A 21,745-nucleotide genomic window follows, 5' to 3' on the forward strand; every position below is an offset into this window, starting at 1 on the left:
AGCCCCGCCAGGTGCCTACCGCGCCCGGCCCAAGGGGAGGGGCAGCGCCCAGCCGGTTCTCCCAGCTGCTACCCACGCCTCCGACAGCAGGGAGAGGCCGGGAGGGAGCCTCCCTTCTCCCAGGGCGGGGAGGAGCGGCGGCGGGGCGCGCCCTGGGTGCCTCGTGCGCGGCCGGGTCCCGGGAAGTGGGGGGTGGGGGTGGGGGTGTAGCGCCCGCCCAAGTCCGGCCGTGACGGCCAAGTCTGCGCTCCCCGGAGCCTCGGTCTGCTCATCTTGCCAACGGAGCTGCCCCTTCCCATCTCAGAGAGCTCATTCATTCATTCATTGGTCAGTCAGTCAGTCAAGAACTATTTATTGAACATCTAAAGTCTGCCAGGCCCTGGGGAACAGTTGGGAACAAACAGGTAGAAACTTTGCCATCCTGAGCTGAGCCTGTGAGGGGCACACACAGAAGGAGGCCCAGAGACAGAGGGAGATGCATCCAGGTCACAGCGGCACAGAGGGGGAAAGGGAGAGCGCCACAAGAGACACCAGGAGACCAAGCAAGACAGAGACACACAGAGGGTCAGAGGCAGAGAGAGACACGGGGATGTAACATAATCCCCAGATGCTACTGGGTGTGGGAGTTTTCAGGTCCCAGCACCAGTTCGAATCCCAGGTCCTAACGGCCCTTCTGTGCCTCGATTTCCCCATCCTGGGATGCCGTGGAAGTACTGGGGGACACATTTCTCAAGTTCTCAAGTTGGGGTGTCTGGCACACAGTCAAAGCTCAGCAAAACCTTTCTGCTCCATCCCCCAAAAACCCTGGGAGTACCCACCTAGAAACAATGCTATTTTTATGGAACAAAAGGAAAATGTGTACCTACTCAAGAAAAACCATTTCTTTTCTTTTTTGTAATTTTTATTAATAAGAGCAATCAACATCAACATGGACATTCTTAACGTATGAACATTCCATACATGGTGTGTAATCAGTGGCTCACAATATCATCACATAGTAGTATATTCATCACCATGATCATTTCTCAGAACATTTACATCATCCAGAGAAAGAAATAAAAAGAAAAAAGAAAAAACTCATGCATACCATACCCCTCCCTCTCATTGACTGCTAGTATTTCCCTCTACCCAATTTATTTTAACATTTGAAGAAAAACCATTTCTGAGCAGATAAATCCACCCAAGGAAATAAGGATCCCTGTAACCCTCCCCCTACTCACAGGAGTAACCACCTCGAATATTTTGGTGTTAACTTTCTAGAAATTTCTCCTTATTTTTCTAGTGTGTTCCAGAGAAAATTTGGTCAGATGAATAAATGCAAAAATATCGTTGTTTTGCATTTTATTCAAGGACCTTTTACTATGTCCCATGTGTTCTTGAATAGGCAACCGGGGTGCCAGACTCACCAATAGATGCAGAAAGGGGGCTCAGAGAGGGAAAGTCACTTGTCAGAGGTGGCTCAGCATTCTGCCCCTGCTTTCTGTGGGTGGGTGGGGTGGGCGTCCTGGGGCAATGTGCCCCTACAGTTCATGCGCTCAGAGCTCCCTCTCCAGGACCCCAGGCGAGGGGAGCCTGCTGGCCTAAACTGAGTTTGAACCAGGCCTCAGCAACTTTCACTCAACCTCCAGGTTCTCATCTGGGAATGGGGCTCCCTCACAGGCCGGATGTGAGGGCCAGAAGGCCAGCTCTTCTGTCTAGGGGCTTCTGGACATCCTAATGGTGCAGGGCTGGGATGATACTGAGGTTCCCTGATGTCACAGATGGCGGGGGGAGGCGAGGGGGGGTGGGAGGACAGAGACACCTGCCAACCAAGCTCTCAAGCCTTTGCACCTCCTTTGTTCTACCTTCAATGACCCTTTGTTCCTTAATCTGTGAAGGGGATGATCCTGCTCTGTCCCTCCCACTGACACCAACACTGAAAGGGTCCCAGGCCCCCTACACACCCTGGTACCAGATGGGGCCAGAAGCCTCGAGTTCCTGTGGGAAGGAAGGTCTGGAGGGAATGGAGTGCAAACTTGGGGGTAGGGACGCAGGCCTGGGGGCCAAGGAGATCCAGAAAGACCCAATGAGAGTGTAGCGCAAGATGTTGAAGGCAGATGGAGGCCCTGGAGCTGTGCCTAAGGGGACAAGAGCAGGGAGTAACCACACAAAGCAAACCCAGAGTCCAAGGAAACACCTCTGCCTCAGGGCCTTTGCACTTGCTGTGTCCTACTGCCTGGCATGTTCTTCTCCCAGATTCCTGAGACCTTTACCTCCTCTGTTCTTCCAAGTCTGCCAAGTCAGAAGGCCTTTCCTGACTCCCACCTTTTGCATTCCTCTCCCACCAACATCTCCATCCCCCTTCCCTGTGTTATGCTTTGTCCACAGCACTCATCGCCATCTGGCAACCTAAAGTTTTACTCAGTGGTGTTGTTTACACTCTGACTACCCATAAGACTGTCAATCCCACGAGGGCAGAGCTTTTTACATGTCTTGTCTCCTGCCCTATCCCCAGGGAAGTGCCTGGAACACGTAGACGCTCAATAAATGCTTTAGTGGACTGAGGGAATCATCGCAGAGTGGCAAGGAATGAGGGATGGAGGTGGTGTGCGGAGGAATCTGCTGAATCCCTGAAGAAAACGGAGTGAGGAGCTGGGAGATGAAGCCTTGATTCTGGGGGCAAGTGGTCCAGACTTCTGAGGAGGAGCTGGGAGACATCAGAGCTACCTCTTACCCAACAGAAGAGGGGAGGTATGGTAATGGAGACCACCAACCCCAAAGGAATGTATGAGGTTGGGGGACGGGGAGACATAGGTGGGATGGGAAGAAGTAAGTGGGAAACCCAGGGCCAGCTGGGGTACAAGGAGAGAAATCACATATCCAACCGTCTACCCATTGAGCCATCCATCAAACCATCCATCAAACCATCCATTGAACCACCCATCAAACCATCCATTCCTCCATCCATCCATCCATCCATTATCCATCTATCCAACCAATCTAACTACCTTCTTTCTTTCCTCCTTCCCTTCCTTCTTTCCATTGCTCCAACTAATATAATGGGGAAGCCTCCTCTGAATCAGGAGCTGGCATTGTGCCCATAAATAAGCAGTAATTAAACGGGGCTTAGAGCTGTGCTGCCAACCACATGTGACCATTGAGTTCTAGAAATGTAGCACGTGTGATCAAGGCACTGACACTTAAAATTTTTATTTAATTTTAATTTCAATATAGAGACAGAGCAGCCTAAAATATTTCCCCCTAAACTCAACTTTTTTTTTCCTGTTAACCACTTCTATTAATTATAGCACATTTTGACTGCGAAATTCAGCTCCGTTGGTTTGCTAAGACTACATTTTACTTTAACTGTTGGAAATTGGCCTTTAGCATTGATATACAAAACATGCAAACTCTTTCAGGGGTAATTTTTATACTGTCACCTATGGAAATGAGGATGTTTTGGATATATTGGGACTAAATAAAATATATTATTAAACTTAATTTCACCTGTTTCTTTTTACTTTTTTATTGTGGTAAAAGGCACAGAACATAAAATTTACCATTATTGACATTTAGTGCACTCACAGAATAATGCAACCATCACTGCTATCCAGTTCTAGAACATTCTTCAATCACCCCAAAAGAAAACCCTGTATCCATTAAACAGTCACTCCATTTTCCCCCTCCCCCAGCCCCTGACACCCACTAATCAGCTTTCTGTCTCTATGGATTTACCTATTCTGGACATTTCACAGAAACGGAATCACATTCTCTGTGACCTTCTCTCACTCAGCTTCATGTGGTTCCAGCTTCATCCACAGTATGGCCTGGGTCAGCGTCCATTCCCTTTAATGGCTGTTTTTTTCCTTTTTTCTTTAAAATGGCTACTAACAAGTTTAAAATTGATAGGTATGGCTTGTGTCCCTTTTGTATTGACTCTGCTGGCTCGCGGTAAATTCGGGGTGCTTGGCAGCCGCTCTGGGAGCGCTAGAATGGCTTCCCAGGAGAAAGGATGCCCCACCTGAGAAACCGAAAACAGAAGGGGTGTCCGGTAACCCGGGGGACCTGAGCAGATGGCAGGGTTGGCCTGGGGGTGCCTGGGGTCTGGAGGCTGGGAGGTATTTCCTCCACGCCAAGGCAGGGGCACCTGGGCATGCCTGGATCCCTGGGTGGGGGCCAACCGTGGGGCGTCCAGGGGGCTTAAGGGGACCAGGAAGCAGGGCCGGGTGGGGACGGGCTAGGCTTGTCAGCACACGCCTTCCGCCCCCGCGAACCCCAGGGAGGACAAACACATCACCCGTGTGTGCCACTGGAGGCACGGGGTCCCCTCTGCCCCGACCTCAGGAGCTGACTGTGGAAAGGGGGACAGGAAGTGCTCTCCCCAGCAGGACTGAGAGCAGACAGCCAGGGTGGAGGGCTCTCCCATGCCCCACGCACCCTGGGCACCCCATCTGAATTCCCGGGGAGCCCTGGGATGTGCCGCTTTGCTCCCGGTGCTCCGACGTGGGCAGAGGGAGGTCACTGGGTCACGAGGTCAGGCCTTCCTCACCCTTGGAGCCCGACCTTCCCACTGAAAGCTCGGGATTGCCCATAGGGGATGCGGGAGGGCCCAGTGGGAGGGGGCGGCGAGGTGGGCCACCCACACCCCGAGTCGGGGAGGGGTTCGACGTGGGGGCAGTGCAGGGGTCTGAGGGAGGTGGAGGCTGAGACCCGGGCCTCTGGGCTCCCGAAGGATATGAAACCGGTTCACCTAGACTCCTGGGGCTGGGGGTGGGTGGGGAGGGGCCGGTCATGGGCGGCAGGAGATGCCCCGTCGCCGGGGCTGCCCAGGGCCCCTCTGACGAGGAAACGAAGCCACCCGGGCCGGGTGGGGTGGAAGGAGGGCGCCTGCACCCTGGCCTCCCCGCCCCCAGCCTGCCTTCCACTCCGCGGGCGCGTCCGGGATGCGCAGCGTCCCAGAAACCTCCTGCTCCGCTCCCCACCCCATTGCTCCATCTCCCGGGCTGGTACCCCGATACCCGTGCCGCCTCGCCCCTCCCTCACACCCCGGCCCTTCAGCTGGAGGCGCGGGCCCCAGGCTGGGTCTCCTCTCCGGAATGAGGGGCTGAGGACTGGGTCCCCCAGGAGTGAGGGGAGAGGGGCTGTGGGACCCCCGGGTCTGAGGGGGAGGGGCTGGGGGATTGGACCCCTGGATCTGGGGGAGGAGGAGGGCCTGGGGGTTGAGGAGGTTGGGTCCCCAGTCCCCAGGGCTGTGAGAGCCCGAGCTAAGTGAGGCTCCTGGGGTTGGGGTCCTGGCGGCCCCCGGAACACAGGCGCCTCCCCTCCCCCCCGCCTTCCCCCAGCACCATCCTCACCTGTCCCCAGCACTCGCCTCTGCCAAGATGCCAGGACCAGCCAAACCAGCTGTGCCAGTTGGGCATCCCCATGCCCCCCCAGCTTCTCCCCTCCCTGCAGTGGCTCCCGGGAGGCCGGGGCCCAGCCTGAGGGTGGTGAGGAGGTGGGAGGGGGGCGGGCTCCAGTGGGAGAACAGGATGCCCCAATCTGTGCCTCATCTCTTGGCCTCCCGCTGCCCGGCCCGGCCTGCCCCTCCTTCCCGCTCCTTCCCGCTTCCTGCCCTGGGCAGGTGACACTGCTCCCTCTTCCTTCAGGGACTGGCACTTCCTCCTTGGCCCTCTGTCCCCAGAAAACCTGCTCCACCGAACATCCACCCTGCCCTTCCTGCCCCGGCTGCCATTCACTCATCCACTCACTCGCTGGCTCATTCATTCATTCATTCATTCATTCATCCGGCAAGTCCTCCGAGCGCGCCCTCTGTGCCAGGTATGGGGCGTACAGGGCTGGAGCAGGCATGAGGCTGGTGTCATGGAGTCACGGGCCCCAAGGCGGTCTGAGTTCAGAACTGCAAGTGTGCACCCACATGCCAAAGGGGCTTGGCCGCTGAGGTTCAGACCAGGATCTCGCAATAGGAAGATTATCCCGGGTCACCTGGGAGCCTCACCTAGTCACAGGGTCCTCTGGAGAGGGAGGCAGGAGGGCCAGGGCAGGGAGGGGTGTGATCTGAGGATGCCACGTTGCTGGCTTTGAAGACAGGGCAGCAAGTGGGGATGGGGGCTGACTAGCAGCCAAGGCCCTCCTTTGTGCTCATTTGTTACAGCAGCGGCGGGAAACTGAGGCAGTCCTGAAGGAGAAAGACGACAAGCTGGGAAAAATGGTGCACAGCAGAGGGGATGACAGGGCGCTGGGCCAGGACCGGGGGCTGTTTGGGGGGCGATCTGGGCAGGGGAGTGAGCAGAGAGCCAGGCGGGTGGGTCCCCGGGGGAGGACGCTGTTGGCGGAGAGCAGCCTTGCAAAGGCCCCGCCAGGAAGGTCCCTCGAGGATGCGGATCCGACAGCGCCATCGTATTGATCAGAAAATGATGCCCCATTCTCAGAGGAATTTTTAAAAATGGGAGCCTGTTATTGCACAACCTTTAAAACCGTTTGTGGTTTTCCCGCAGGGAGAACTTTCCAGGCAGCAGTATAAATAGAAAGCACGGCAGAGCCAAGGAAGGCAGTGAGCGGGGCTGGGAGACTGGGGAGTGGGGATGGGTTGAGTTAAAAACTAAGAAAGCATCTGAGGGAGGTGAGGGAAGGAAAGAGCATTTTGGATAAAGGCCCGAAGCTCGGAGGTGGGCCTGTGCCTTTCAAGATGGAGAGACCACGGGCAGGAGCTGGGGCCAGTGCCGCTTCTCCTCTGACCCTGGGCTGATCCCTTGTGCTGCTCCCTCCGATGGGGCAGGCTCCCTCCTGGCTCAGGGACACAGTTGTGTCTTGCCAACAGACAGAACAGACACTATGACACAACCAGGAACACCCTGTCACCTGAAGATAAAACAGTCAGAGTTTTATTGTATTTGTTAAACTCTGAGGTAGCGTCGACTCACCGCCAGGCCGGTCCCCAAGATTTCGTCCCCGCTGACTCATTCCATCTCACGAGCACCGCATCCGGGCTCCGCTCTCATAACCCGGATTTACAGGCGGGAAGTGAGGTACAGAGCGGCGCTGTCACCTGTCCACATATTGGAAGGTGTTGTCAGTAATATGGGGTAGAGAGATGGCACTAGCTGATGTTCTGCAGAGGCTCGGCCCTCTAGGTTTCAGCACTTACCTGATTCGGGGACCCATCTGGAGGTTGTAGGTTTCTGGAAGGTAACCCTTGTGCATAGAACTTTTGTAGAATCTTATATCTTGCCCTTGGTGTTCTTTAGGATTGGCTGGGATGGTTTCGGTTGGGATTTGACACGTTATGATGGGTAGCCCTGTCTAACTGAAGCATGCATAAGAGTGACCTCCAGAGTAGCCTCTTGACTCTATTTGAACTCTCTCTGCCACTGATACCTTATTTGTTACAGTTCTTTTCCCCATTTTGGTCAGGATGGCAATGTTGATCCCACGGTGCCAGGGCCAGACTCATCCCTGGGAGTCATCTCCCACGTCACCAGGGAGAGTTTCACCTTGGATGTCATGTCCCATGTAGGTGGGGTGGACGGGGGCGGGCAATGATTTCACTGGCAGAGTTGGGCTGAGAGAGACTGAGGCCACATCTGAGCAACAAAAGAGGTCCTCCAGAAGTAACTCTTAGGCATGCCTATAAGTAGGCTAAGCGTCTCTGCTACATCCGGAATCTTCCCAAGAGCAAACCTCAAGGTCAAGGGCTCGGCCTATTGATTTTTCCCCAATGTTTGACACAGTGTCAGGGGTTTCCCTGGTGTTAAAGTTTAATAGTCTTATATTTTTTTCCCATCCCTAAGGGACTTTGCCAATACTTTTTGATTATCTGCTTAATATATTCTAAGATATATCCAGGCATTACATTAAGCTATACAGGATTAAAGACCCTCATTCTTATTCTGGGCTCCCTGTGTTTTGATTGTTTAAATGAGCTAAGCAGACAGGTTGAGTTAGATTATGTGCTACACAAAATTTAAGTTCCAGACATGGACAGCTTCTTTTTTAAAATAATTTAATTGCAGGTTTAAAGACTGTACAACAGGACTGGATACAAAAACTCAGAAATGGACAGCACAATACTACCTAACTGTAATATAATTATGTTAAAACACTGAATGAAGCTGCATGTGAGAATGATAGAGGGAGGAGGGCTGGGGACATAAATGAAATCAGAAAGAAAGATAGATGTTAAAGATTGAGATGGTATAATCTAGGAATGCCTAGAGTGTATAATAACAGTGAAATGTACAATGTACAAATTTTAAAAATGTTTTTGCATGAGGAAGAACAAAGGAATGTCATGATTGCAGGGTGCTGAAAATAGATGGTAATTAATATTTTAAAATGTCACCTTATGTGTGAGAGTAAAGCAAAAAATGTTTATTTGTTACAAAATTTATATTTTGACTAGTGCATTTCCTAATATAACTTATGTAGATAGTTTGATTGAACGCCCTAAGTACTTGGAGTTTCAGGTAGGACATGAGATTTTGTTGGTTTGTCCAGAGTGATGCCCCGATGAATCCCAGAGTGATTTGATCAGTGAGTGGAAAAGTATTTGCAAAGCCCCCTTCGGGGAATGGTGAGAACGGGGAGAAATTCAACTTCCCCAAGTTGAATTCTTGATATTCTCACAAGCAGTGTGGACAACCAAAGCTATAGGCTGAGCCCCCACTCTTGGGGTTTGTTCATATGAAACTTAACCCCACAAAGGATAGGTCAAGTCTACTTAAAATTTAGGCCTAAGAGTCACCCCCAAGAGAGCTTCTTTTGTTGCTCAGATGTGGCCCCTCTCTCCAGCCAACATGATGAGCAGTCTCACCACCCTCCCCTTCTCTGCGTGGGACATGACTCCCAGGGGTGTGGACCTTCCTGGCAACGTGGGACAAAGATCCTGGAATGAGCTGAGACTCAGCATCAAGGGATTGAGAAAAACCCTAGAATGAGCTGAGAATTAACATCAAGGGATTGAGAGAAACTTCTCTACCAAAAGGGGGAAGAGTGAAATGAGACAAAGTGTCAATGGCTGAGAGATTCCAAACAGAGTTGAGAGGTTATCCTGGAGGTTATTCTTACGCATTAAGTAGATATCACCTTGTTGTTCAAGATGTAATGGAGAGGCTGGAGGGAACTGCCTGAAAATGCAGAGCTGTGTTCCAGTAGCCATGTTTCTTGAGGATGATTGAATAATGATACAGCTGTCACAACGTGACTCTGTGATTGTGAAAACCTTGTGTCTGATGTTCCTTTTATCTACCATATCAACAGATGAGTAGAACATATGGAATAAAAATAAATAATAGGGGAAACAAATGTTAAAATAAATTTAGTTTGAAATGCTAGTGATAAATGAAAGCAAGGGGTAAGGGGTATGGTATGTATAATCTTTTTTTTTTTTCTGTTATTGTTTTCTTTTTCTGTTGTCTTTTTCTTTTTCTAAATCGATGCAAATGTTCTAAGAAATGATGAATATGCAACTATGTGATGATATTAAGAATTACTGATTATATATGTAGAATGGAATGATGTTAATATGTTTGTTGTTAACTTTTTTAATTAATAAATTAAAAAAAGAAAATAATAATTTAATTGTAGGTTTAAAGAAAAACCGCCCCCACCCCCACCCCATTTTTCACACTTTGAACTAGTGTGGTATTTTTGTTACGATCGAAGGAAGATTTTTATAATCGTACTGCCAGCTGTAGCTTACCAGGACTCATTGTTTGTATTGTACGGCCCTATGTTTTTAAAAAAAGTATTCTAGTAACATATAAACAACATACAATTTCCCCTTTCAACCACATTCAAATATGCAATTCAGCCGTGCTGGACAGTTTTTTCTTTGAATCAATATACACTTAGTCATGGTAAAATACATAACATAAAAACCATCTTCACCATTTTCAGCGGACCAGTCTTTGACACTAAACGCACTGATGAGACTGTGTAATTTCCGCCACTATTTCCAAGCTGTTTCCATCGTCCCCGACCAAAACTCGTACTCCTTTAGCAACAATTCCCCATTCCCCCTTCCCCTCACCCCTGGAAACCCCTATTCTGCTCTCTGTCTCTTTGAATTTGCTTATTCTAAGTATTTCATATAAGACAGATCATACAATATCTGACCTTTGGTGGCTGGCTTTTTCACTCAGCATGAAGTTTTCAAGGTGAACCAGTGTCGCAGCATGTATTAGCACCTCACTTCCTTTTACGGCTGAATGCTATTTCCTTGTATGAACAGACCACATTTTTTAAGGGGTTCCATTCATCCGCTGATGGGCACCAGGGTTGCCTCTACTTTTGACTGTTGTGACTAATGCGACTATGAATATTGGGGTACAAATACCTGTCCAAGTCTCAGCTTTCAATTCCTTGGGGCCATGTACCTAGGACTGCAATGGCTGGACATACGGTGACTGTTTAACTTTCTGAGGAACGCCACACCGTTTTCCACATCAGCCGCACCATTCTTGCCAACAAACGTACTAGGGCTCTTATTTCTCCACATCCACATCAACACTTGTTATTTTTAATTTTAAAAATAATAACCTACCTACTAAGTGGTATCTTGTAATTTTTTTTTGCTTTTAAAAAAAGGGGAATTTAATAAGTTGCTAGTTGACAGTTCTAAGGCCGAGAAAATGTCCTAATTAAAGCCAGTCTTCATTGTACTATCTTTTTCTTTTCCGCATGGGCAGGCACTGGAAATCGAACCCGGGTCTCCAGCATGCTAGGCGAGAGCTCTCTGCCTGCTGAGCCACCGTGGGCCGCCCTTCATTGTACTTTAAATTCTCAGTTCTTTAATGGCTAATGAGGTTGAGCATCTTTTCACATACTTTTGGCCATTTGAGTATCTTCTTAGGAGAAATGCGATTTCAAATCCTTGGCCTATTTTTTCTTTTTTAATTGGGCTGACTGTCTTTTTTTTTTTTTTTTTTTTAAAGAGAGAGGGAGGAAGGGAAGGAAAGACAGAGAAGGAAGGAAGGATGGAAGGAAGAAAGGGAAACATCTTTAAACATTTTCTTGTTTTTTATTATATTTTGTTTGTTTGTTTGTTTTTTACATGGGCTGGGGCCGGGAATCGAACCGAGGTCCTCCGGCACGGCAGGCAAGCACTCTTGCCCGCTGAGCCACCGCGGCCCGCCCAGGGCTGACTGTCTTTTTGTTGTTGAGTTGTAGATATTAAACCCTTATCAGATGTTTGCTTTCCAAATATTTTCTCCCACTCTGTAGGTGTCTTTTCACTTTCTTGCAAATGTCGTTTGATGTGCAAAAGTTTTTAATTTTGATGAAGTTCCTTTTATCCGTTTTTTTCTTTTGTTGTTTATACTTTGGTTATAAAATCTAAAAATCCATTGCATACTGCCGGGTCCTGAGGATATTTCCCTGTGATGTCCTGTGTCTTATAATATTAGCTCTTATACTTGGGTCTTTGATCCACTTGAATTGATTTTCATACTTGGTGAGAGGAAGATGTCCACATTCACTCTGTTGCTTGTGGATTTCCAGTTGTCGCAGCGCCATTTGTTTAAGAGACTATGCTTTCCCCACTGAATGTGTCAGCAGAGCTCAGCTGACACCAGCGGACACCGGGACAGGCTCCCAGTCCAAATCCAGGTTCTCAGCACTGGAAAGAATTCAAGGATGAACAAAGCAGATTGCAGCAAACAGCAAAGTGTATTTAGAGGCCAGTACACGATGGAGAGACCGCCGTAGGTGAGCTCAAGGTAGAGACATGCCCCGAGAAGACTGGGTTTGGGTTTTTACAATGCTGGGGAGCTGAAAGCTAGGTGTGGAAAACTCCCAACTTAACAGCGAAAAGTTTCCAATTCCCCTTCTTGGCAAGACCCCCTCCTTCCTCTCTCTTTTTGTTTTTCTTGACTGAGTCCGAGTACTGGGGCAAAACCCCCCCATGCCTTGTGCACCTACCTTGTGTTAAGCAGTTTCCTACAGAGCTTGTCTCCTTTTCAGGCTGCAGCTTAGAATTTGATTTAACCCGTTGACTTCCGGGCAGGGCCGAATGATGCCTCTGGTTTAGGATGACCTATTCTAGCCTGCCTCAGCTCCCCCTGGAAGGATTTTACATCCTTCTTCTTCTTTTCTTTTTTTATTAATTAAAAAAATTAACAACAAACAAACAAAAATATTAATACATCATTCCATTCTACATATATAATCAGTAATTCTCAATATCATCACACAGTTGCATATTCATCATTTCTTAGAACATTTGCATCGATTTAGAAAAAGAAATAAAAAGACAACAGAAAAAGAGATAAAACGATAACAGAAAAAAAAAGATTATACATACCATACCCCTTACCCCTTGCTTTCATTTATCACTAGCCTTTCAAACTAAATTTATTTTAACATTTGTTCCCCCTATTATTTATTTTTATCCCATACGTTCTACTCTTTTGTTGATTTTTTTATTGATTAAAAAAATTAACAACAAACAAAAATATTAACATATCATTCCATTCTACATATATAATCAGTAATTCTCAATATCATCACATAGTTGTGATGTCAATATCATCACATAGTTTTAATTAATAAAAAAGAAAAGAATAAGGGTGTAAAATCCTTCCAAGGGGAGCTGAGGCAGGCTAGCTGTAGATAAAAGGAGCATCCGACACAAAGTTTTCACATTCACAGAGTCTCATTGTGAAAGCTATATCATTATACAGTCATCATCAAGAAACATGGCTACTGGAACACAGCTCTACATTTTCAGGCAGTTCCCTCCAGCCTCTCCATTACATCTTGAACAACAAGGTGATATTTACTTAATGCATAAGAATTACACCCTTATTCTTAAGGGGAAGCTGAGGAGCGAGGGTCTGGCTGGTTAGGGGCAGAATCCGACTGCCTGGACGTATAATTCTCTTTTTTATTTTATTAGAGACTGAGTGGGGTCAATCCTGGCTCGTGAATGTGGTGCATTCGTGAGTGACCATTCGTTTAGATCGAAAGGTTTTGCAGCCTGTTTGAGTAAAAATTAATAAAGAGTCTAAAGATACAAGGGTGAAGTATAAGTAACAAGAAAATTGCTACTGCGGGGGGGCATTTAAAGAGGAAAAAACTAAATAAATAAAATTAGGGATTGTTTTTTTTTAACAAGTCCCAGATATCATCTGCTGGTTGGTGATTCTTGGCTTGATCTCTAAGCCATGTGGCGTGATTGAGTATGGCTTTTATGCTAGTCTCAATTTAGCTGGGGGTGTTAATATAGAAGCAACAGGAAGTATTAGCTGGGGCACGCATCCCTCCTTGTTCCACCAAGAGATAGTCTGGAGGCTGAATGTGAGAATGATAGAGGGAGGAGGGCTGGGGGCACAAACAAAATCAGAAAGAAAGATAGACTATAAAGATTGAGATGGTATAGTTTAGGATTGCCTAGAGTGTATAGTGACAGTGACTAAATGTACAAATTTAAAAAAGATTTTTGCATGAGGAAGAACAAAGGAATGTCATTACTGCAGGGTGCTGAAAATAGATGGTAATTAATATTTTAAAATTTCAACTTATGTGTGAGACGAAAGCAAACAATGTTTATTTGGTACAAAGTTTGTATTTTGACTAGTGCATTTCCTAATATGGCTTATGTAGATAGCTTGGTTGAATGACATGAGTACATGGAACCTTGCGTAGGACATGAGGTTTTGTTGGTTTGTCCAGAGATGCCCCGATGAATCCCAGAGTGATTTGATCAGTGAGTGGAAAAGTATTGGCCAAGTCTCCTTTGGGGAATGGTGAGAACGGGGGAAAACTCAACTTCCCCAAGTTGAATTGTTGATATTCTCACAAGCAGTGTGGACAACCAAAGCTATAGGCTGAGCCCCTCTTGGGATTTGTTCATATGAAACTTAACCCCACAAATGATAGGTCAAGCCTACTTATAGTTAGGCCTAAGAGTCACCCCTAAGAGAACCTCTTTTGTTGCTCAGATGTGGCCTCTCTCCAGCCAACACAACAAGCAAATTCACCACCCTCCCCCTGTTTCCGTGGGACCTGACTCCCAGGGGTGTGGACCTTCCTGGCACAGAGGGACAGAAATCCCAGAATGAGCTGAGACCCAGCATCAAGGGACTGAGAAAATCCTCTTGACCAAAAGGGGGAAGAGTGAAAGGAGACAAAGTGTCAATGGCTGAGAGATTCCAGAGTCGGGAGGTTATCCTGGAGGTTATTCTTATGCAATAAGAAGATATCACCCTGTTAGTCAAGATGTAATGGAGCGACTGGAGGGAACTGCCTGAAAATGTAGAGCTGTGTTCCAGTAGCCATGTTTCTTGATGATGATTGTATAATGGTGTAGCTTTCACAATGTGACTGTGTGATTGTGAAAACCTTGTGTCTGATGCTCCTTTTATTTACCTTGTCAACAGATGAGTAGAACATATGGAATAAAAATAAATAATAGGGGGTACAAATGTTAAAATAAATTTAGTTTGAAATGCTGGTGATCAATGAAAGGGAGGGGTAAGGGGTATGGTACGTACGGTTTTTTTTCTGTTTTCGTTTTATTTTTCTGTTGTCTTTTTATTTCTTTTTCTGAATTGATGCAAATGTTCTAAGAAATGATCATGATGATGAATATGCAACTATGTGATGATATTGTGAATTACTGATTATATATGTAGAATGGAATGATCACATATTAAGAATGTTTGTGTTTCCTGTAATTTTTTTTAAATCAATAAAAAAATTAAAATAAAAAAAGAGATAGTCTGGGGCATACAATGATGTAACACTCTTTTGGCTAGAGAGTCTGGGATTTTTTCTTTTCTTTTTTATTTTTTGCATGGGCAGGAACTGGGAACCAAACCCAGGTCTCCAGCATGGCAGGCAAGAACTCTGCCTGCTGAGCCACCGTGGCCCACCCAGATAGTCTGGGATTTTTAAGGAGTGGTAAATACTGGTTTGAGTCTTGTGCAAGGTTAGCTGCAGTAGAAGTAACAGTTTGAGCCACCCCAGTGTTATAAATGCTCATTGCTAAGGCAACAAGCTTACCTATGAGGGGGGTGACTCCCAGGAAAACAACTGCAGATGGATTAGAATAAAGGTGGACGTTTTTCAAAGAAGGAATTACAGAACGTACCGTCCGCACGCCTAATGTGGTGTTAGCACTGGACACTGGTTTGCAATACCCTGACCTTGTTTATTTAGGTCAAGAAACATAGTCTCTTTTCAAGGCATGTTTTTTTGGGGTAAGGCGGTGGGGTGGGGTACTCTTTTTTTTTTTTAAACGTTTTTTTATTGTTAAATATAACATATACATAAAGAAAAGAAAAAGAAAAGCAATGATTTTCAAAGTACACTTCAATAAGTAGATACAGAACAGATTTCAGCCTTTATTATGGGTTACCATACAACTATTTGAGAGATTTTTCCTTCTAGCTGCTCCAAAACACTGGGGGCTAAAAGAAATTTTTTGCATGTGTGAAAAATAGCATATTACTAAAAAGCAAAACATTTCAAAGCACATCACTATAATTAGTTGTGGACCAGATTTCAGAGGTTGGTATGGGTTACAATTCTACCGCTTTAGGTTTTTACGTCTAGATACTTGGAGACGGAAAGGAATATCAGTATAATGACTCAGCAGTCTTACTCATTTGTTAAATTCCACCATCACCTTTGATCTTTCTCCCACTCTTTAGGGGTATTTGGGCTATGGTCATTCTAACTTTTTCATGTTGGAAGGAGCTGTTGCTAATATGGGACACGGGGATGGAACTAGCTGTTGTTCTGGAGAAGCTGGCCGAGGGGTTACTTTCAAGTGGGGATGGTTTCGTGGAATCTGGCGGGAGGTGTGGAAGTTGGGATTGCACGCCACCGTGCGTTAGCACCCAGCCTCCGTCCAGGCCCCTTCCCCATCACGGCTGGTCACTGAGCTCATTGGAATCAGGCTTGCAGCCCAGGTAGGGAGAAGAGTTTATTACTTTCCTTTCCACCAAGGAAGGAGTGAGAGGGAGTACTCTGTGCTGGAAGGTGTTGTGACATCTTGGTCTTTTACTACATGATTTGTTTGACTGAGGGTCTAAGCGGCAGGTTTGGAAGGAGGAGCTGACTCTACACATTGTGGCCTTCCCAGAATGCCAGGGCCACATTCCCCCATCAGTGGAGATGGGCTGGATGCAGACAATCGGGCGGGGGAATGATTTGTTGGCCTTAAATAGGGGGTATTTTAGGCAAATGGACTCATTAACTGGCTGCACTCCTGGCCAGAGGAGCTCCTGAGAACCTCCAGTGGGTTGTCTGCAACAGACTTAGCAGTGGGAGACATTATGCCCTTTAATAATATCTGATGTTACTGGCCCATGGGTTTAGACCTAGAATTCCCAATAGCAAAAGAAGCTTAAGGAAGAAACTAAGATTTAAGGCTAAGTTAGCCATTTTTCAGGCTTAGAATAAAATTCACACATATTTTTGCTTTCTTTTGGCACAGAAATTTCAACCTTCCCAGGGGTTGGCACTTGTAGGCTTTCTCTTGGCCAGGAGGCTCAGCTGGTTTCTGGGAAGGCAGCACGAAGTCCCGCTGACTTCAACTGCTGTAGGAGTAACAAGAATTACAGTGTTAGGTCTCTTTCATTTTGGTCCCTGCTGGGCCCCGGGCTCGTTTTCCTGCCAGGTTTTAACCAGTACTGAGTTCCCAAGTTGTACTTTGGGAAAAGGGGAATTTGGCTCTGGTGGAGGAAGGAGCTGAGCTCTCAAATCTTGAAAGAGCTTTTGAGTAGTATCTGGGGAAGTAAAATACTTTGTTAGATAGTGAATTTCTAGGTTCAGTGCTAAGTTCCGAGTTAAGAAGGGACTTCAAAGCAGCACTTCAAAGGGGCTCAATCCGAGGGGTTCCTTCCCTGCTAGGCGCGTCCTGAGGGCGTCAGAGGGAGGTTAGGTATCCCAGATCCCTTACCCCTCCCTCTCATTGACCACTAGATTTTCCGTCTACCCAATTTATTTTACCCTTTGCTCTCCCTTATTATTTATTTAATTAGTTTTATCCATATGTTTTACTCATCTGTCCATACGCTAGATAAAAGGAGCATCAGACACAAGGTTCTCGCAATCACACAGTCACATTTTAAAAGCTGTTTAGTTATACAATCATCTTCAAGAATCAAGGCTACTGGAACACAGCTCAACAGTTTCAGGTATTTCCCTCCAGGCACTCCAATATACCATAAACTGAAAAGGGTATATCTATATAATGCATAAGAATAACCTCCTGGATAACCTCTCGACTCTGTTTGAAATCTCTCAGCCACTGAAACTTTATTTTGTCTCATTTCTGTCTCCCCTACTTTTTTTTTATTAATTAAAAAAATTAGCAACAAGCAAAACATTAAGATATCATTCCATTCTACATATACAATCAATAATTCTTAATATCATCACATAGTTGCATATTCATCATTTCTTAGAACATTTGCATCGATTTAGAAAAAGAAATAAAAAGACAACAGAAAAAGAAATAAAACGATAACAGAGAAAAAAAAGATTATACATACCATGCCCCTTACCCCTCGCTTTCATTTACCACTAGCATTTCAAACTAAATTTATTTTAACATTTGTTCCCCCTATTATTTATTTTTATTCCATATATTCTACTCTTCTGTTGATATGGTAGATAAAAGGAGCATCAGACACAAGGTTTTCACATTCACAGAGTCTCATTGTGAAAGCTGTATCATTGTTCAATCATCCTCAAGAAACATGGCTACTGGAACACAGCTCTACATTTTCAGGCAGTTCCCTCCAGCCTCTCCACCACATCTTGAACAACAAGGTGATATCTACTTAATGCATCAGAATAACCTCCAGGATAACCTCTCGACTCTGGAATCTCTCAGCCACTGACACTTTGTCTCATTTCACTCTTCCCCCTGTGGTGGAGAAGGTTTTCTCAATCCCTTGATTGTTGCTTCCTATGAAACGGAACTCGAAGGATATTAAGGAATGATGAGAAAGAAAGAAAGAAAGACACAGACGGGCTCAGGGGGTCTGAAGTGTGAGTTTACTTCAGACAGACTTCAGACAATTTTATTCTTAACCAGATCCTGGTTATATACCACAGGATGTCAATAGGCATGCATGCATTTCCTGAGGGAACAGAGTTCTTATTTTTCAGTGTTCTTCCTTCGTACTTAAAATAACCATTTGGGATAAACAAACATTCTCTTCCTCCTAGACTGTCTTACATAAATCAGATAACATAAAGCAGCTCACTGCCGCCACCACCCTAATGCCATCTACTCCCAAGTAGTTTTGCAGGTCTTATGTTAATCCTATCTCCTACACTTGATGTTAATTCTCAGCTCATTCTAGGGTTTTTCTCAGTCCCTTGATGCTGAGTCTCAGCTCATTCCAGGATCTCTGTCTCACGTTGCCAGGAAGGTCCACACCCCTGGGAGTCATGTCCCACTCAGAGAAGGGGTGGGTAGTGTGTCTCCCCTACTTTAGGTCAAGAAGACTTTCTCAATTCCTTGATGCCAGGTCCCTGCTCATCCCGGATTTCTGTCCCATGTTGCCAGGAAGGATTAGACCCCTGGGAGTCATGTCCCACACAGGGGGGAGGGCAGTGAGTTCATCTATGGAGCTGGCTTAGAGAGGCCACATCTGAGCAACAAAAGAGATTCTCAGGGTGACTCTTAGGCCTAATTTTAAGTAAGCTTACCTTATTCTTTGCAGGAATAAGTTTCATAGGGGCAAACCCCAAGATTGAGAGCATGGTCTATTGATTTGGTTGTTCCCACTGCTTGAGAGAATATTAGAAGCCAACATTGTTTTAAAGTTCTATTAGTCCTTTTAACCTTCCAGGAGGATGGGGGAGACGGTCCAGGCGTGATGGAGACAGTACTTTATTCCGGGAGGCTTAGCCACTCCTGAGTTATGAAGGGAAGGCTGGCCCAGGGTCAGTTTGGACAGATATAGGCAAACCTGAATTAAGGGGTTATTTTTTTGAGAAGCAGTTTAGAGACAGTGTTAGCAATTTCTGTTCGGGTGGGAAAGGCTCCTCTGTATCTGGTAAAGGTGCCCACAAAGACTGATAGTACTTAAACCCTTGTCAGGGCGACGAGTGAGCAAAAGCAGACTTGTCCGTCTCCCCCTGGGGGGGCGACAGGGCAGGCAGGGGGGCGAGGATGCCCTAGGTAGGGCTGCTGCCAACAGTGCAGAGAGCACAACTCTAAGGAAGTTTCTTGATGGGTTTTTTTTTTTGCATGGGCAGGCACCAGGAATCGAACCTGGGTCTCTGGCATGGCAGGAGAGAACTCTGCCACTGCACCACCATGGCCCACCCTTCTTGATGGTTTTAACCAAACCTTTCCCCTCCAAAAATTCCCTGTGTGAAGTGGTGAGGAAATCTCTGGCCAGGTGGGAGGTTTGGAGGAGGTCAGGAGGGCTTCCTACTGGCTAGAAAGATCTCTCATTCTTTAATAAACCACCCATTTCCTTTACACCCCTATCCTGGGCCTTTGGCTGTTTCTCCCTCCTTTTGGGTGTGAGTTGGGGTGATGGGCACGAGATAGGTCTTCGGAACCAGCACTAGCATCGATAACTGACAGAGCTGTGGCTGGGCTCTGTCATTCCCTTTGGGCCCCAGGGCACCAGATTTCTGCTGCCCTTGGCAGTGAATCACTGTGACCCCCCCTGGGCAGCTCTAGCAGGTGAGGGATCTCCTGTCTATGCCTGACACGAGACTTAGCACTGGTGAGTAGCCCTCTGTCCCTCCAGATAGTAGGGTGAGCATGCCACACAAGAAAACCATGTTCAGAATTAGGATCGAGGTTAACTTTCTTTCCAGCTGCTAATGTTAACCCCCAACAGGGGGCACGGAGTTTGGCCTTTTGGGTTGCCTGTCCCTGGGGACGATGATTTTGCCTCTATAGCTCCCTGTAGGCAAACGATAACATGTGTCGCCTTTCTAAGTCCTCCTTTCGCAAAACTATTCCTGTCAGTAGAGCGTTTTAGCTCTGGGTCATTTAGGGGTTCATCCTGCATATTTGGTCCGCTAGAATATTCTTGAGCCAGTGTTTCTGCCACCCCAAACCAGCTGACTTGGACAGCTGTACCCCAAGGATTCAGGGACAGGCCGCCCCCCCCCCTTTCGAAAACGGGTTAGCACGGAACCTCGCTCTCCTGTGGTTGAAATCCAGTCCTCTTCCTCCGTCCGTGGGTGATTTGTCCAAATGCAGAACTCCCTTGAGGACACCTGTACAGCCGAGCTCAAGGAGGGGGTGTCCCCTGGTCTGAGCTCACGGGTGGCAGAGTAGTTGGGTTCAAGGTAGCCCAGCGCTGAGTTTGGGGAGTATTTGGGAGCTGGACCTGATGTTTTAGGAGCTTGTTGTTAGAAAGCCACGGATGTCTTTTTGCCTCTAAACCACCTTTAGCTTGGTGGGGGTAAGACAGCTAAAGTTGTCCCCATGCCAGCTTGGAGATCTGCTCTTGGGCCGTGGCATCTAACGGCTCTGAAAAGTTCACAGAGCGCTGGGGGATGTGCCCAAGGTTTGGGACCAGGACTCATAGTGCTGCTTCGTTTTCATCCGTCACATATAGGGAAGAGGGCTTATTTGGGTTTGGCAGACTGGTAAGACCGCCTTTAGGGAGACAAGGCAGTAGGCTGTCCTGGTCCCCAGCTCGGTGGGTTACTTTTTAGCGCCCCCTACGGCTTCGCACATGGAGGCCGTGACTTTTTTTTAAATTGGGGGATTTAGATGCTGCAATATCCTGCCTCTCCTAAGAAGGTCCTTAACTGCCTTTTTTTTTTTTTGGTCTCAGGGAATGGCCCTGAGAGTATAGTCTGGATTTTTTCTTTTTCTTTGTTTTTTGTAATAAGGAGCATTCCCCAGGGGCGAGGACAATTTTAAGGTACTTTTTGCAAGGCAAAACCTGGTATCCTTGTTCAGCTAGGAAAGTAAGGGCAGTACAGGTGTCCTCAAGGGAGTTTCTGTGTATCGACAAATCACCCATGTACGGAGGAAGAGAACTGGATTTCAGTCACAGGAGAGCTAGGGCCCGGGCTAATGCATTTTTAAAAACATGGGGTCCCGGTGTCTCTGCCCATGCACACACACACACAAAAAGTGGGGCCTGTCCCTGAATCCTTGGGGTACAGCAGTCCAAGTGAGCTGGGATGGGGGCGGCATCTTCCGGACCCTGACACTGAAAGGCAAACAAAGCAATCTGAGTCTGGGTGTAAAGATTCACAGAAAAAACAGCTTTTTTAAATTAAGCACAGAGCACCAGTGGGTGAAGTGCAGGGTTTTGTAGAGGAGGGCGGGCAGGGCGTGACAAGTTGGTGCATCTTAGACGCAAGAGCTGACAATCCCAGTTGGCTTTCTCACACGTAGGATGGGGGATTTTACAGGGGGGCTGGCAAGGAACAAGAAGCCTACTTTAAAAAAAATTAAGGATGAGCGGTGGGATGCCTTCGGTATTCTCTTGTTCACGGGTTACTGTCTTTTTTCTGGGAAACAGGCGGTCCCTCCAGCACTGCATGGTAAAAGGAGAGGAATGCAGGCTGCTCTCTCTGGCAATTTCATTTCGCAAATTTTGGGGTTAACTTGGCTTTTTAACTCAGCAGGATTGGGCTCTAAGGAGTCTTTGGCTTTAACTATCATAGACTTAGAGCTATGATGCTTTCAGGTCCCGACGTGAGAGACAACCTGCTAACTGCACCCGGTCACCCACCGCTTTGCGTAAATCTCTCCCCAGAAGCGTGGGGGTTGTTACGGTACTGTCCACACTTCCGGATGAAGAGAACACTGCCAATT

The sequence above is a fragment of the Tamandua tetradactyla genome, chromosome 16 (genome assembly GCF_023851605.1).
Source record: "Tamandua tetradactyla isolate mTamTet1 chromosome 16, mTamTet1.pri, whole genome shotgun sequence".
NCBI classification, from domain to species: Eukaryota; Metazoa; Chordata; class Mammalia; order Pilosa; family Myrmecophagidae; genus Tamandua; species Tamandua tetradactyla.